Source organism: Chiloscyllium plagiosum, chromosome 15 (assembly GCF_004010195.1).
Source record: "Chiloscyllium plagiosum isolate BGI_BamShark_2017 chromosome 15, ASM401019v2, whole genome shotgun sequence".
Lineage (NCBI taxonomy): Eukaryota > Metazoa > Chordata > Chondrichthyes > Orectolobiformes > Hemiscylliidae > Chiloscyllium > Chiloscyllium plagiosum.
In genome coordinates, this window is record NC_057724.1 from 66,216,437 (window position 1) to 66,232,317 (window position 15,881).

The window sequence follows — 15,881 nt, forward strand, 5'->3', positions numbered from 1 at the left end:
GCTTTGAACTCATCTATTTTGTCATTAATGTTATTGTAAATCCTTTACCTTACATTATATTCCAAATTATATACACAGACACTGGTTTTTGCTTGAACTATTACATTGAAACCAACTGATTGACGAACCGTAATTACCATAGTCTATGCAATTAACCAATAAGAAGTTACAAATCAGCAGGCTGTGTCACATGACATTACTTCCAGGTTCATGACTCACGTTGATATTGTACAGTTCCTTCATAAGTCATAGATTCACAGAATCACTACAATGCACATAGAGACCCTCTGAAGAGCAACTCACACAGACCCAGGAGGTTTTTGTTTATTTCAAATATATACTTTATTCATAAAAATATCTTGACACGCATACATAGTTTTTAAAGCAGTTCAATCCTGTACAGTAGCAAATGGAGAAACAACCCTCGGAGTGTGACTCTATCCAGCAAAGGGAAAACACGGCGACGTTATCCATGTACAGGGAGGCTGTGATCCGCAGGGCTCTGTTGCCTGGAATAGCCACCCCTCTCAGGCTTGCATCCTTCCTGATGGATTCAGCAAAGGGCTCTATTCAACACACAAACAGAGCAGGAGAGCATGGGCAGCCAGAGCTGATGGTTTTGAAGGAAGGGCATAAGTCTAGCCCTGCTATTTAAGCTGACTCAGAACTGATAACAAAGACAGAATCTTTCTTTGGAAATCCCATAAACCAACCACTCAGACTGTGCTCTCTCCCTCCAACTCTACACACCAAAGAGAAGAAACAATCATCAATGGCAATGAGCAACTGCTAAAAGCAACACTCACTACCAACTTCCTGCTCAGAAGAGAACACTATGAATCCTCCTCATGGTTGGTGAAGCCTAACTCTCAAGAACCCAGTTCTCTAGGAAAAAACTATAGAAATGATCCATAAGAGTATAGTCTTAACTAACAACCCACTCTCATTCACATGCCAATTGCACACACACACATCACAGTTAGGGCTTAGGCTTTGAACTCATCTATTTTGTCATTAATGTTATTGTAAATCCTTTACCTTACATTATATTCCAAATTATATACACAGACACTGGTTTTTGCTTGAACTATTACATTGAAACCAACTGATTGACGAACTGTAATTATCATAGTCTATGCAATTAACCAATCAGAAGTTACAAATCAGCAGGCTGTGTCACATGACATTACTTCCAGGTTCATGACTCACGTTGATATTGTACAGTTCCTTCGTAAGTCAGATTCACAGAATCGCTACAATGCACATAGAGACTCTCTGAAGAGCAACTCACACAGACCCAAAACGTTTCTGTTTATTTCAAATACATACTTTATTTGTAAAAATATCTTACATACAATACATATCCTGTGCAGTTTCGTCTGGAGAAATAAAGAAACATTGCAGTGTGACTCTATCCAGCAAATAAGCCCAAGGCAATTCTTACTAGTACAAGATAATGCTTGCATATATTTGCAGCATTAGGAGGGTCCTGAAATTGACCGGTCTCTGATGTAAATTCATCAGAAAGACCTGACACTGTGCCTTGACAGCAACAGCACCAACATTTAGTGCGTCCTTCAGCAATTAGTCCTGGACCTTGGAATGTGCCAGTCTGCAACACTAGGTTGAGATACTATACAGGATCAATGGTATCATTGATCCAGAATCTGGTTTCCAGCATCTGCAGTCATTGTTTTTACCTTGAGATACTATACAGGAAGACCAACAAGTTTTGGGATGACCAAAGAGTGCCTTCACCAAACTGATGGTCCTTCAGCCATTGTCAATGTTTGCCTCAGTTCGTGGCTCACGAACAGACCTCTGTCACATACAACAGCAAGACTGCCTCATATCTGATGGCCGGGTTTTTACCCACAATGGAGAGGGAGCGGGGCTCCCAAAAACCCAGTTTCTGCCTCACATTGGTGATTTTGTGCACCCTCCTAGCACCTGCAGGTAGCCTGTCCTGACAGTGAAGGGAATAAAGGGTAGTTGGCTCAGTTCACAAAGAATATGGCTTTGCTCTTGCCTCAATTTACCTTGGCTCCCAGATGCCCATGAATCTATGCACTGACTGACAGCAGATGGGGCGGAAAATGACGACATTGTCTGTGTAGCAGGAAGCTTTGATCTGCAGGGCTCTGCTGTCTGTAATAGTCCCCTCCTTCCTCAGGCTTGCATCCTTCCTGATGGACTCAGCAAAGGGCTCTATGCAACACACAAACAAAGCAGATCTGATTGGGAAGCTTTTTGATTGTTATTTCGTGCTATGGTAATACTGCTGTCAGCAGAACTGAGGACACTCTGACACGTCCTTGGGTCCACACAGCGTCTGTCTCCACTGGAGAGAGCCAGGAGGAGGGAGAAGCTGCGCTTGCTCAGTGTTACCAGCTGGGGAGTTCCTGGCTGTATCTCTCTCTCTCTCTCTTTCTCTCTCCCCCGTCTCTGCTTGTTGGGAATCAGCTGGAAGGTTCCGTTTTATTTTGTAGAGGGCGGCACAAGTTGATCGCGGATTGCTCGCGGAAACGGCCGAAGATGAAGTTCAGATATTAACAGGCACACTCAGTGGCGTTTGTGCGGAGCTCTGCGCTCACTGACTTATATTTTCCCACCAATTTTGTTTTATTATTTGAAGAAAGAACGTTAATGTTTCTTTTTTGGCCAGAGCTCGCTAGATGCCAGGCTGTGTGAAACAACATTGAGTAAGTTGTGCGTCGTGAATAATGCCCAGCCGAGTGAACGAGGGGAGTTCAGTATGAGGGACAGGCCTTGCCTCTGGCTCAGGCAAGTCGTACAAAGGTTTCTCTAATACGGCAACATGGTGTGGTCATTTATCCTGCATGTGGACGTTTGCTGTGGGCGCTTGTGCATGCACGTTGGTTCAAATCTCGACAGAAAGGGTTCTCTCCCCATGGCCGAGTGAGTGAATGAATCCACTCGGTCTGGTCAGTACATATGATCTCACCCAGACTGGGAGTATGATATCTCCTGTTGCCTTCCGTGCCCCTGAATTAGGCAGGTGGTGTTGATGGAATGGCTTCTTGCTGCCAACTGCTTTTCCAGAAGTCAATTTAAGTGTATATTTGACGAGTCAAGAGAGCACAATATTGTCTCTGCCGACTCAAGGTGCACCATTTATAGCCCGTTCAGCCAAGTTCGTGAGAATACGCAGCTCCCATTGCCAGTAGGATATCCAAATCAGGAAAAGGAATAAAAAATAACTGGTAAATTGTGACTGATCCAAATTGTGTTCATGTTATTATCTGCAGTTCTTTGTACACTACTGTATTTTGCCATCCCATTTACCTGGAATGAGTTATGGTACTGTGACATCTGCAAATAATTAGTTAAAGCCAGCTCAAAATTATTTGGGAATAAAAAAGCCTTCCAGCTCAGTGAGCAAAATTACATCCAGCTCATTGGGCGGCACAGTGGTTCAGTGGTTAGCACTGCTGCCTCACTGCACCAGGGACCTGGGTTCGATCCAGCCTCGGGCGACTGTCTGTGTGGAGTTTGCACATTCTCTCCATGTCTGTGCAGGTTTCCTCCGGGTGCTCCAGTTTCCTCTTACAATCCAAAGGTGTGCAGGTTAGTTGAATTGACCATGCTAAATTGTTTCCTGAAGAAGGGCTCATGCCCGAAACGTCGATTCTCCTGCTCCTTGGATGCTGCCTGCCCTGCTGCACTTTTCCAGCAACACATTTCAGCTCTGATCTCCAGCATCTGCAGTCCTCACTTTCTGCTTGCTAAATTGTCCCATAGTGTTCAGAGATGTGTAGGTTAAGTGCATTAGTCGGGGGTAAATATAGGGTGGGGGCAATGGGTCTGGGTGGATTGCTGTTCAGAGGGTTGGTGTGGACTTGTTGGGCCGAAGAGTCTGTTTCCACACAGTAGGGATTCTATAAACTGTGAATGCTATAAATCAGAAACAAAAACAGAAGTTCCTGGAATAGTTCAGCAAGTCTGACAGCATCTGTGAAGGGAAATAGGAGTTAATATTTCGGACCCAAAACATTAACTCTCATTTACCTTCACAGATGCTGCCAGACCTACTGAGCTTTTCCAGCAACTTCTGTTTTTGTTTCACTATCACTTGAAGTCAGTTAGCTCAATTGGCTGGATGGCTGGTTTTTGATGCAGTATGTTGCGAACAGCATGGTTTGAGTTCCCACTACGGCTGAAGTTTCCATTGCACGACTGTCCTTCACCAGCTCTCCCCTTACCTGAGATGCAGTGACCCTCAGATTAAACGACCACCAGTCATCTCCCTCTGAAATGAGAGGGCAGCCCAGTCAGGGTTGAGTAGGACTAAACTTTATAATTTTTACATTATTATTGTTTAAATTGGGATAAGTTTTAATTCTTGCAAGATGATTGATAGAATGCTGTGGAAATTTGTTTGTCTTTTTTGCTGTCTTGATTATTGTCACAACTAATGACATAACTGTTATGTGTAGCATTTTTAGATTAACATTATTGACAATGATTTTGAAGGTCCTATTACAGAGGTAGTTACTGTTGCTGCAATAACTAAACAACTGTTGAAGAATATACAACTGTTAATGAGTTTAGGAACAGTTGGCAATTGCATTGACACAAGTTCAATGGACCAAGCTGTTTCACTCTTTTCTGCTCTTTATGCATTTGAAAAAAAAATACAGCAAACTATTTATATCAATTACCAATTGAATTTTGTTACAGTGGGAAATGGATATATAACAATTGAAATCATTAGAAGAAAAAAGAAAATAGCCTTTTCTAAACGACAATATGATATACCATGTTACATATTTTGTAAACAGATTGCACAATGAGTAGATATTACTTTCATCTAACAATTGAATCTTAAATTGGAGTAACATTTCAGATTTAAATCCCAATAGCATTAAAATAGAAGTGAAACCCAATAAAAAAGAACAAAAGAAGTATTAATATCATGCTTACTAATGGAAGGACTCAGTTATGCATTGATCTAAGGGAATTAAATTAAGTTGCATTGCGGTAAGATATTTTTGAAGCATAGATAATGGACATTATACCAAATATTTTCAAGTGTGTTATTCCTGTGTGTACTGTTGTACAAGTTTTGGATCTGTTTCATATTGTCAAAAGTGTTACAAATGAACCTGACATCCTGTTGCATATCCTGTTGTACACACTGTAATTTTGATAAGTTGTTTCCTCACATGAGATAATGTGTTGGTAACTTATTATAATATCTGCACTGGGAATGCTAGATTTTCTGACATGCTGCTGCTCCAATGATTCTCTTCCTTGTGAATCTTCATTGACATTGTTGCAATATGCTCTTATCGCATGAGATTGTTTACAGATCTAATGTAAAGTGAATAAAAGGATGTTTATTTGTTCACTGGCTAAGCCAGCCAGCATTTATTACCCCTCCCTTATTGTCCTTAGGAATGCAGTGGTGATCCACTTCTTTTCGGAACGGGGTAGATTGCCAGGGCAGTTGAATAAACCTATTAAGGTGGACTATATGAAGTGCCTATCCCCTGCCTCCATCTGTCTGAAGGTCATTGGGACATGAGGGGCTGATGAAGATTTCTGAGGGGAGTGTTAGTTACCTGCAGCCAAATAGGCATAAGTGAGGACTGCAGATGCTGGAGATCAGAGTCTAGATTAGAGTGGTGCTGGAAAGGCACAGCAGGTCAGGCAGCATCTGAAGAGTAGGAAAACCGACATTTCCTGCAAAAGCCTGTCCTGGTGAAGGTTTTGCCCGAAACGTCGGTTTTCCTGCTCTTCGGATGCTGCCTGACCTGCTGTGCTTTTCCAGCACCACTCTAATCTAGACCTGCAGCCAATTAGCGAACAATTGGCAAGTCAGAGATTTCAGGTGGAATTCCCATCCAAGGAGATCCAGGTTTAAGTCCCACCTGCTCCAGAGATGTGTAATGATATCTCTCAACAGGTTGCTGAGAAAATATCGAGAATTTCCATCCTTCTTGATTAGAGTCATAGAGTTGTACAGCACGGAACAGACCCTTCAGTCCAACTCATCCATGCTGACCATGTATCCTAATTTAATCTAGTCCCATTGGACAGCATTTGGCCCATATCCTCCGAAGCCCATCCTATTCATAAAACTGACCAGATGCCTTTTAAAAGTTGTATTTGTAGCACCCTCCACGACTTCCTCTGGCAGCTCATTCCATACGCACACCACCCTCGGCATGAAACGGTTGCCCCTTAGGTCCCTTATTAATCTTTTGCCTCTCACCCTAAACCTATGCCCTCTTGTTCTGGACTCCCCCATCCCAGGGAAAAGACATTGTCTATTCACCCTGTCCATGCCCCTCATGATTTTATAAATCTCTTTCAGATCACCTGTCAGCCTCCGACCCTCCAGGGAAAATAGGCCCAGCCAATTCAGCCTCTTCCTATAGCTCAAACCACCCAACTCTGGCAGCATCCTTTTAAGTCTTTTCTGGACACTTACAAGTTTCACAACATTCTTCCTATAGCATGGAGACCAGAAATGAATGCAGTCTTCCAAACGTGGCCTTACCATGTTCTGTACAGCCACAACATGACATCTCAACTTCTATATTTAACATTCCTGATGAAAGGCTTATGCCCAAAACGCCGATTCTCCTGCTCCTCGGATGCTGCCTGACCTACTGTGCTTTTCCAGCAACATACTCACGACTCTCTTCTATACTTAGTGCACTGATCAATAAAGGAATGCATACCAAATGTCTTCGACACTATCCTGTCTACCTGGGACTCCACTTTCAAGGAACTATGAACCTGCACTCCAACCTGTGGATGGAATCTCAGAACAGAGGTGTATGATGATGGATCAGGATTTGGCAATGTTTAGGAGTCTCATTGGATGCAAAGATAGCAGGCAAGGGCAAGGAGGTTGGAGGGCTGGGGTTTGAGACATTGTGGGGTCTTAAAACCATGGTGGAGGCTCACTGAAGCTCTCAGTGAGGGACTGACCACCAGCCCACACTGAAAACTCTGACAGGCTAGGAACTTGGAACTCTCCTTCCATTTCTTCAATCCCAGCTGTGGCAGAATATGGCCTTCAAGTTGGCATTGAATGCCCTCTTCAGGGTCTCAAATGGTCCACTGGTGGTGTCGGCCATCAAAGTCAACCTGCCTCTGGTATAATCACAATGGGGTCAAGGGCAGAGGCTCAATAGCAGCAGTGTGTACAAAATGCACTGCAGAATTTCACCAAGGCTCCATTAGATAGCACCTTTCAAACCCACAACCGCTACCATCTAGAAGAAAATTGTACAAGATACATGGAAACGCCAGCACCTGCGTTTCCCATCCAACGGCACTTACCATCTTGACTTATGAGAGCATAGGAACATGAGTAGTCCATTCAACCTGTCAAATCTACTTTGAAAAAATGGGCAACAGAGTGGCTCTGTAGTTAGCACTGCTGCCTCATAGCACCAAGGACCCGAGTTTGAATCTAGCCTCAGGTGACGGTCTGTGTGGGTTTCCTCCGGGTGCTCCAGTTTCCTCCGTATTTCAAAGGTGTGCAGGTCAGGTGGATTGACCATGTTAAATTGCCCCATAGTGTTCAGGAACATGCAGGCTCAGTGAATTAGCCATGGGAAATGTGGCATTGCAGGGATAGGGAGGGACTGGGATGCTCTTCGGAGGGTCAGTGCAGACTTGATGGGCAGAATGGCCTCTTTCTGCATTTTAGGAAATCAATGAAAAAGATGCTGTGAGCAACATGTGAAATAAATGTCCAGGACCATTTTGCCACTTGAGCTTGATCCACTTACACTTTATGACAGGGAGTCCCTGGGCAGTGAGTAATAACAGTCTTGGTTGTTACTTCTTTGTTTTCTTAGCCTGTAAGACCAATGACTGAGACTCGATGGCATTGACTGAGATCCACTAAGTCAGTAGAGCTTAGGAATCACACCTGAGGACTCATAGAGTCATAGAGATGTACAGCTTGGAAATAGACCCTTCAGTCCAACCAGTCCATGCTGACCATATATGCCAACCCAATCTAGTCCCACCTGCCAGCACCCGGCCCATATCTCTCCAAACCCTTCCTATTCATATACCCATCCAAATGCCTTTTAAATGTTGCATTTGTACCAGCCTCCACCACATCCTCTGGCAGCTCATTCCATACACATAGACAAACTCAAAATTCACACTTAACTGTTTATTTTACCCTTTGTAGGGGTGGCTGGATGCTTCTAGCATTCTCATATTATTTTAGATTTCCAGCACTAGTGCTCATTGTTAGAAGAGTGTATGATGTAGGAGCTGGAGTAGGACCATTCAGAATATCGAGTTTGCTTCGCCATTGAGGGGGATCTGTGTGAAAAAGTTGCCCCTTAGGTCTCTTTATATCTTTCCCCTCTCACCCTAAACCTATGCCCTCTAGTTCTGGACACCCCGACCTCAGGGAAAAGACTTTGTCTATTTATCCTATCCATGCCCCTCATAATTTTGTAAACCTCTGTAAGGTCACCCCTCAGCCTCCGACGCTCCAGGGAAAACTGCCCCCGCCTGTTCAGCCTCTCCCTGTAGCTCAGATCCTCCAACCCTGGCAACATCCTTGTAAATCTGAACCCTTTCAAGTTTCACAACATCTTTCCAATAGGAAAGAAACCAGAATTGCGCGCAATATTCCAACAGTGGCCTAACCAATGTCCTGTATAGCCACAACATGACCTCCCAACTCCTGTACTCAATACTCTGATCAATAAAAGAAAGCATACCAAACGCCGCCTTCACTATCCTATAATATTGTTATATATATTCACATTAAGTGCTCAGTCGGTGATGGATTTTGAAAATAAATTGTATTGCAAATGGAAATCTAGGCCCTTTTATTATGTAGAATTACTGAGAGTTTCTACAAGTCAAATAGGCCATTCAGCCCAACATGTCAATGTTCCAAATGAACATCTTTCCACCCTCTTCATTCTAATCCAATCAGCATGTCCTTCTTTTCCTTTCTCTCTTACATATTTATCTCGTCCCCTTAAATGTCTCTGTTTGCTTTGCCCCAACCACTGCATTCATTTGCGGGCTGCACATTCTAAGCATTCTTTCTGTTGAATTCCTCATTGGATTTATTTATGTGGCTGAGTCTTTTAAAAGAAGCAGTGTCACATTGTTACAACTGAGATCAAATTGAGAGAAAATTAGGTGTCTTGAATCTAATGTAAGAATCCCATACAGACAGATGGTACAGCTGTTTAGCAGAAGACACCATGCAGTGATGAGCTGGCGGTTATTAACTGGGATTTCTCTGACACTTGAGTTTCGAGCATCAGCTGCGTTGATGTCAGCTGAAAGCCAAACACTTCCTCACTAGTGAGGGAAGGATTAGCGACTCTCTCGGTTGGTCAGTTACTGAATGTGTCAGCTGTCTGGATTGTAGAGCAGTATAAGGTTCAGGGATCCCGGACAGTATTTGTAGCATTTGTGCATTCAGTTGAATGGTCCCAACTCAAAATTCACACTTAACTGTTTATTTTACCCTTTGTGGGGGTGGCTGGATGCTTCTAGCATTCTCATATTATTTTAGATTTCCAGCACTAGTGCTCATTGTTAGAAGAGTGTATGATGTAGGAGCTGGAGTAGGGCCATTCAGTATATCGAGTTTGCTTCGCCGTTGAGGGGGATCATCGCTGATCTGATAATCCTCAATGCCACCACTTTTCCCGATTATCCTTGTTTCTCTTTGCCTAAGAGCCTGTCTTGAATAGACTTAATGAACCAGCCTGAACAGCCCTCTGCAGTGAAGAGTTCCACAAATTCACTAGTGTCTGAGGGAAGACAAATCCTCATCTTTATCTTAACTTGGTGACCCTTTACTCTGAAATCATGCCCTCTGGTCCTAGACTTACCACACGTAGCATCTACTCTGCCAAGCCTTCTACGAATCTTATATGTTTCAGTCAGGTCACCTCTCATTGTTTCAAAATCCATTGAGCACAAGCCCACTCTACGCAACCTCTTCTTGTAAGAAAATCCCTCCATGCCCAGAGTCAACCTGGCGAACCATCTCTGGACTGCCTCTAGTGCGGGTTACATCTTTCCTGAGGTTAGGGGATCAAAACTGTTCATAGTGTTCTCATCTTAAATGTAACAAAAGAATGTCAGATGCTGAAGATCTGAAACAAAAGCAGAAATTGCTGGGGAATCAGAGCAGGCCTGGAAGCATCTGTGGTGAGGAAGCAGAGTCGACGTTTCGAGTCCAGTGACCCTTCTTTTGAACAGACTCTTCTGAAATTTCTCCAGCAATTTCTGTTTTGGCCATAGTGTTCTAGCTGTGGCCAGGCTCATGCCTTTTATGGTTTCAGCAGAACTTGTTGACTTTAATGCTACATTCCCTTTGAAATAAAAGCTTCTTTTAAGTGAAGTCTCCAACTTGCTCGCAACTTGAAATCTCTGCCTCATTCTGGACTGTATGCAGCTGCATCATGTTGCAGTCCACATCACAACATTGCTCATTCATTAAAAGCTAAAAAAAGAGGGACAGGTTTCAGCTTTACTGCTGAATCGCAGGCAGCCAGGTTTGACAATTTAAGAGGTTCCCACTAGTTGGACGTTATAGAATCATATGTTCCTGAAGGATTGCTTCAATGTACATCTCTTGCAACTTGATGTTTTGGTTTGTACCGTCAACTTGGGAATGAGGAAGTGCAGTGACAATGTTCAATTTACGATCATAGAATGACACCTCACAGATGGAGACCATTCAATCCATTATGTCAGTGCCAGAAAGAAGGCAAAACACTGACTGCGAATGTGTAGAGATTACTAAAGGGATTTTATTCTCAGGCACCATTCCAGACACTGGCAGCACGGTACTGCAATTGGAATACTGCTCTCCTATTTCTTCCCATTCTCCATTGAAGTCAATTAATCAACTATTATTTTTATGACCTTTCTTTACTCCCTTTTTGTTCACTTTCTCTGAGGCAAATATATGTTCAGCAATATCAGTTGTATTTGTGCTGGCAAGTGGTGTGACACTGCTAATTCTGCCAATTAGTGTCAACCTCAAGCTCTGCCAGAATCAGGTTTAATGGAAAGGTAGCGTCACTTCTAGAACAGCACCTTCTGCTGTGCCAACCTGATGATTATGTTACTTCTTTCCCCTTTGGCTGAAGGATGAACTTATCAGTTAGTTGGGGGGAAATTACACTGTGAGCTCTTACTCATTCACAGAGGGTAAGTTATCATTCTGGAAGTGTGGATGTCACTAGCAAACTGGAATATATTGCCCTCCCTCATTGTCCTCGGGAAGGTGTTGGTGAGCTGCCCTCCTGTACTGTGGAATCTCACAGCTATTACAGAAAATTGTAATAGCTAAGGGAAGGACAGTACTGACAGTTCAATGCTCTACATTTTAGATGCTTTAGGAGGGCTAGAAAGGGAGGCAAGAAAGAAAGGGGAGTGTGTTTTTGATTAAGGAAAACATTATTACTGTAATTAAAGAGGATATTTCTGAGGAATCGTCCAGTGGGTGGAAATTAGAAATAAGAAAGGGGTGATCGTCTTGAGGGGATTGTATTATAGGCCCCCCAACAGTCATAGGCTAACTGAGGAGTATATATGTAGAGAGATCTCAGATGTATGTAAGAATAATAGGGTTGTAACAGGAGACAATTTTAATTTTCCAAACATTGATTGGGACTGCTGTAGTATTAAAGGCTTGAATGGTGAGGAATTTGTTCAAGAAAAGTTTCTTTATCAATTGTAAATTACCTACAAGAGAAAGAACAAAACTTGGACCTTCTCTTGGAAAATAAGGCAAGGCAAGGGACTGAATTTTTAATAGGGGAACACTTTGAGGCTAGTAATCATAATACTATTAGTTTAAAATAGTTATGGAAAAGGATAAGCCTTCCATAAAAGTTAAAGTTCTTAATTGGAGAAAAGGAAATTTTGACAAGAATCGTCAAAAGTTTATTGGATTAGACTGTTTGCAGCAAAGGCATAACTGATTAGTGGGAGTCTTTCAAATGTGCAAGGACAAGAGTTCAGAGACATTATATTCCTGTTAGATTGAAGGGTAATGCTGATCAGAGTAGGGAACAATGGATGAATAAAGATTTTAAGGATCTGGTCAAGAAGAAGAAAGAGTCATATATTAGATATAGACAACGGGGATCAACTGAATGTCTTGAAGAGTATCACAAGTTGTAGGGCCATTCTTAAGAGGAAAATCAGGAAAGCAGAGTATGAGGTAGTCTTGGCAGATAAGGTTAAGGATAATCCAAAGAGATTCTACAAGTACATTCAGAGCAAAACAGCAACTAGAGATAGAATCAGGCCCCTTAAAGACCAATGAGGTGTTGAATCTCAGGAGATGGGAGAGATACGAAAGAATGTCTTGCACCCATTTTTGCTGTGGAGAATGAAGTGCAGGCTAGAGAACTCAGGGAAATAAATATTGATGTTTTGAAAACAGTTCACATTACAAAAGAGGAAGTGCAGGATATATAGAAAACATAAAGGTGGATAAATGCGTATATGAATAAGAAGGGTTTGGAGGGATATGGGCTGGGTGCTGGCAGGTGGGACTAGATTGAGTTGGGATATCTGGTCGGCGTGGACAGGTTGGACTGAAGCGTCTGTTTCCATGCTGTACATCTCTATAACTCTATGACTATATGACTCTAAATCTCCAGTACCTAATCAAGTGTATCCCAGGGAAGTTAAGGAGGAAATTGTGGGTCTCTAGCAGAAATAGTTGTATCATTTATAAACATTGGTGAGGTGCCAGAGGACTAGAGGGTGGCTAATGTAGTGCCTTTATTTAAGAAAGAATGTAAGCAAAGCCTGGAAAGTAAAGGCCTGTGAGCCTGACAAAGTTGGTGGGTACATAGTTGGAGGTGATTCTGAAATAATTTACATGTATTTGGAGAGGCAAGGACTGATTAAGGATAGTCAGCTTAGCTTTGTACAAGGAAAATCATGTTTCACAAACTTGATTGAGGTTTTTGAGGAAGTAACTAAAAAAGTTTGGCCTTGACCAAGATCTTTGTATCCTCATTAGCCACCGGAGAGGTCCCGGAGGATTGGTGAGTAACTAATGTTGTTCCTCTATTCAAGAAGGGAAATAGGAATAATCCCGGAAACTATAGACTGATGAGTCTCACATCGATGGTTGAGAAGATTTTGTGGACAATTCTTGTTGGAGGGATAAGATTTACATGCATTTTGAAAAGCATGGTCTAATTAGGGACAGTTAGCATGGCTCTGTGCAGGGCAGGTCATGTCTTACTAACTTGATTGAATTTTTCAGGGAGGTGATGAAAGTGATTGATGAGGGTAGAGCAGTAGATGTTTTTTACATGGATTTTAGTCAGGCTTTCAACATGATCCCTCACGGTAGGTTCATCAGATAATTAAGATTCATGGGATCCATGATGATTTGGCTACGTGAGTTCAGAATTGGCTTGCCCATAGATGGCAGAGGGTAGTGGTGGAAAGGTGTTTTTCAGGCTGGTGGTCTGTGACTAGTGGTGTCCCGCAGGGATCAGTACTGGGACCTCTACTGTTTGTGATATATATAAATGCCTTGGATGAAAATGTAGATGGGTGAGTTAGTAAGTTTACAGACAATACAAAGTCAGTGGAGTTGTGGATAGTGTGGAAGATTTTCAAAGGATACAACGGGATGTAGATCAGTTGCAGATATGGACAGAGAAATGTCACTGTGTAGTGCTGCACTTTGGGATATCAAATGTTAAGGAAAAGTATACAGTTGATGGCAGGACCCTGAACAGTATTGTTGGGAATCTTGGGGTTCAAGTCCATAGCTCCCTGAAAGTGGCCACGTAAGTAGATAGGGTGATAAAGAAGGCATATGGCATGCTTGCCTTTATTTGTCGGGGAATTGAATCCAAGAGTCAGGCTGTCATGTTGCAGTTTTATAAGACTTTGATGAGGCCACGCTTAAGAGTATCGCATTCAATTCTGGTCACCACATTACAGGAAGGATGTGGAGGCTTTGGAGAGGGTGCAGAAGAGATTTACCAGGATGTTGCCTGGATTAGAGGGTGCAAGATATAAGGACAGGCTAGAAAAACTCAGGTTGTTTTCTCTGGAGCGGCAGAGGCTGAGGGGAGACTTGATAGAAGTCTCTAAAATTATGAGATGATGGTCAGAAACTTCTTCCTCGTGTTGAAATGTCTAAAACTGGGGGCCATGCATTTAAGGTGAGAGGGGCAAAGTTCAAAGGAAATGTGAGGGGCAAAACTTTTACACAGGGAGTGGTAGGATGGTGGAAGGCACTGCCATGGGTGATGGTGGAGGGAGATACGATGGGGATATTTAAAAAGCTTTTGGATAAGCACATGATTATGCAAGGAATGGAGAGATATGGATCATAGGTAGGCAGAATGGATCAGTTTAATTTGGCATCCTGATTGGCACAATGTCATGGGCTGAAGGGTTGGTTTCTGTGCTGAACAGTTCAATGTTCCATTGATGAGGGTAGAGTGGTAGATCTTGTTCATATGGATTTTAGTAAAGCCTTTGACATGGTTCCGCATGGTAGACTAATTAGTAAAGTTATATCACATGGGATTCAGGGCGAGCTTGCTAATTGGATGCAAGTAGGAGATAGAGGGTGGTGGAGGGTTATTTTTCAGACTGGAGGTCTGTGACCAGCAGTGTTCCATAGAGATCGGTACTGGGTCCACTTTTCTTTGTCATTTGTATAAACAGTTTGGATGAAAATATAGGAAGCATAGTTAGTAAGTTTGTGGTTGACACCAAAATTGGGGACAGTGTAGAAGGTTATTTAACATTATAAAGGGATCTTGATCAATGGGCTGAGGAGTGGCAGATGGAGTTTAATTTGGATAAATGTGAGGTATTGGATTTTGATAAAACAAACAAAGTCCAGACTTATACAATTAATGGTAGGGCCCTGGCTAGTGTTGTAGAACAGAGAGACCTAGGGGTTCAGGTACATAATTCTTTGAAATTTGTGCAGCAGTTAGACAGGGTAGTTAAGAAGGCATTTAGAACACTTGCCTTCATTGCTCAGACTTTTGAATATAGGAGTTGGGACGTGATGTTGAATTTCTAAAGGACATTGGTGAGGCCTGTTCTGGAGTATGTGTGCAGTTCTGATTGCATCACTAAAGGAAGGATATTATTAAATTGGAGAGGGTTCAGAAAAGATTTACCAGGATGTTGCTGGAAATGGATGGTTTGAGATATAAAAATAGGCTGGATAGGTTGAGACATTTTTTCACTGGAGGGTCAGAGATTATGGGGTGACCTTATAGAGGTTTATAAAATCATGAAGGGCATAGATAAGTGATTAGCAAAGGTCTTTTTTCCCCGAGGGTGGGGGAGTTCAAAACAATGGGGCATATTTTTAAGGTGAGAGGAGATTTGAAAAAGAACGTGTGGGGCAACTGTTTTACACAGAGTGGCTGTGTGTGGGATGAACTACCAAAGGAAGTGGTGGATGCAGGTACAGTTATAATGTTTAAAAGACATTTGGATAAACACATGAATAGGAATGATTTGGATGGAAATGGGTCAACTGCAGGCAAGTGGTGACTCTCCTAGTTTGGGAAATTTTTAAAAATTTCAAAATATACTTTATTCTTAAAATTATTTGGATATCTATACCTATACAATTGGTCATGCCATTCTTATGCACACGTTGCATTGCTTTACAGAGATCGGAATTAATCATTCATATATACCGGTCTGTATATTGACCATCCATATATTTAGCTGAGGCATCAGCGGAGGCCACTGACTGCGTGGGCCCCCTGTTCTTCTTAGGAGGAGAAAGTGAGGTCTGCAGATGCTGGAGATCAAAGTTGAAACTTTATTGCAGGAACAGCACAGCAGGTCAGGCAGCATCCAGGGAACAGGAGATT

General features: G+C 42.4%; 1 protein-coding gene and 1 non-coding gene across 2 annotated transcripts in view; one reads left to right on the plus strand and one right to left on the minus strand.

Annotated features, from left to right (window-relative positions):
• Nucleotides 1-711: 711 nt before the first annotated feature.
• On the minus strand, nt 712-927 carry LOC122557569. The gene has a single exon (XR_006313871.1). It is a non-coding gene; the product is annotated as a small nucleolar RNA U3 (small nucleolar RNA).
• Nucleotides 928-2,066: 1,139 nt separating this feature from the next.
• The window catches only part of LOC122557455 (A-kinase anchor protein 17B-like), a 41,138-nt gene continuing 27,323 nt past the window's right edge, over nt 2,067-15,881 (plus strand). Inside the window, exon 1 of the mRNA XM_043705215.1 lies at nt 2,067-2,784. The gene's annotated coding sequence lies outside the window, so the exon portion shown is untranslated. The remainder of the gene's footprint in view (nt 2,785-15,881) is intronic.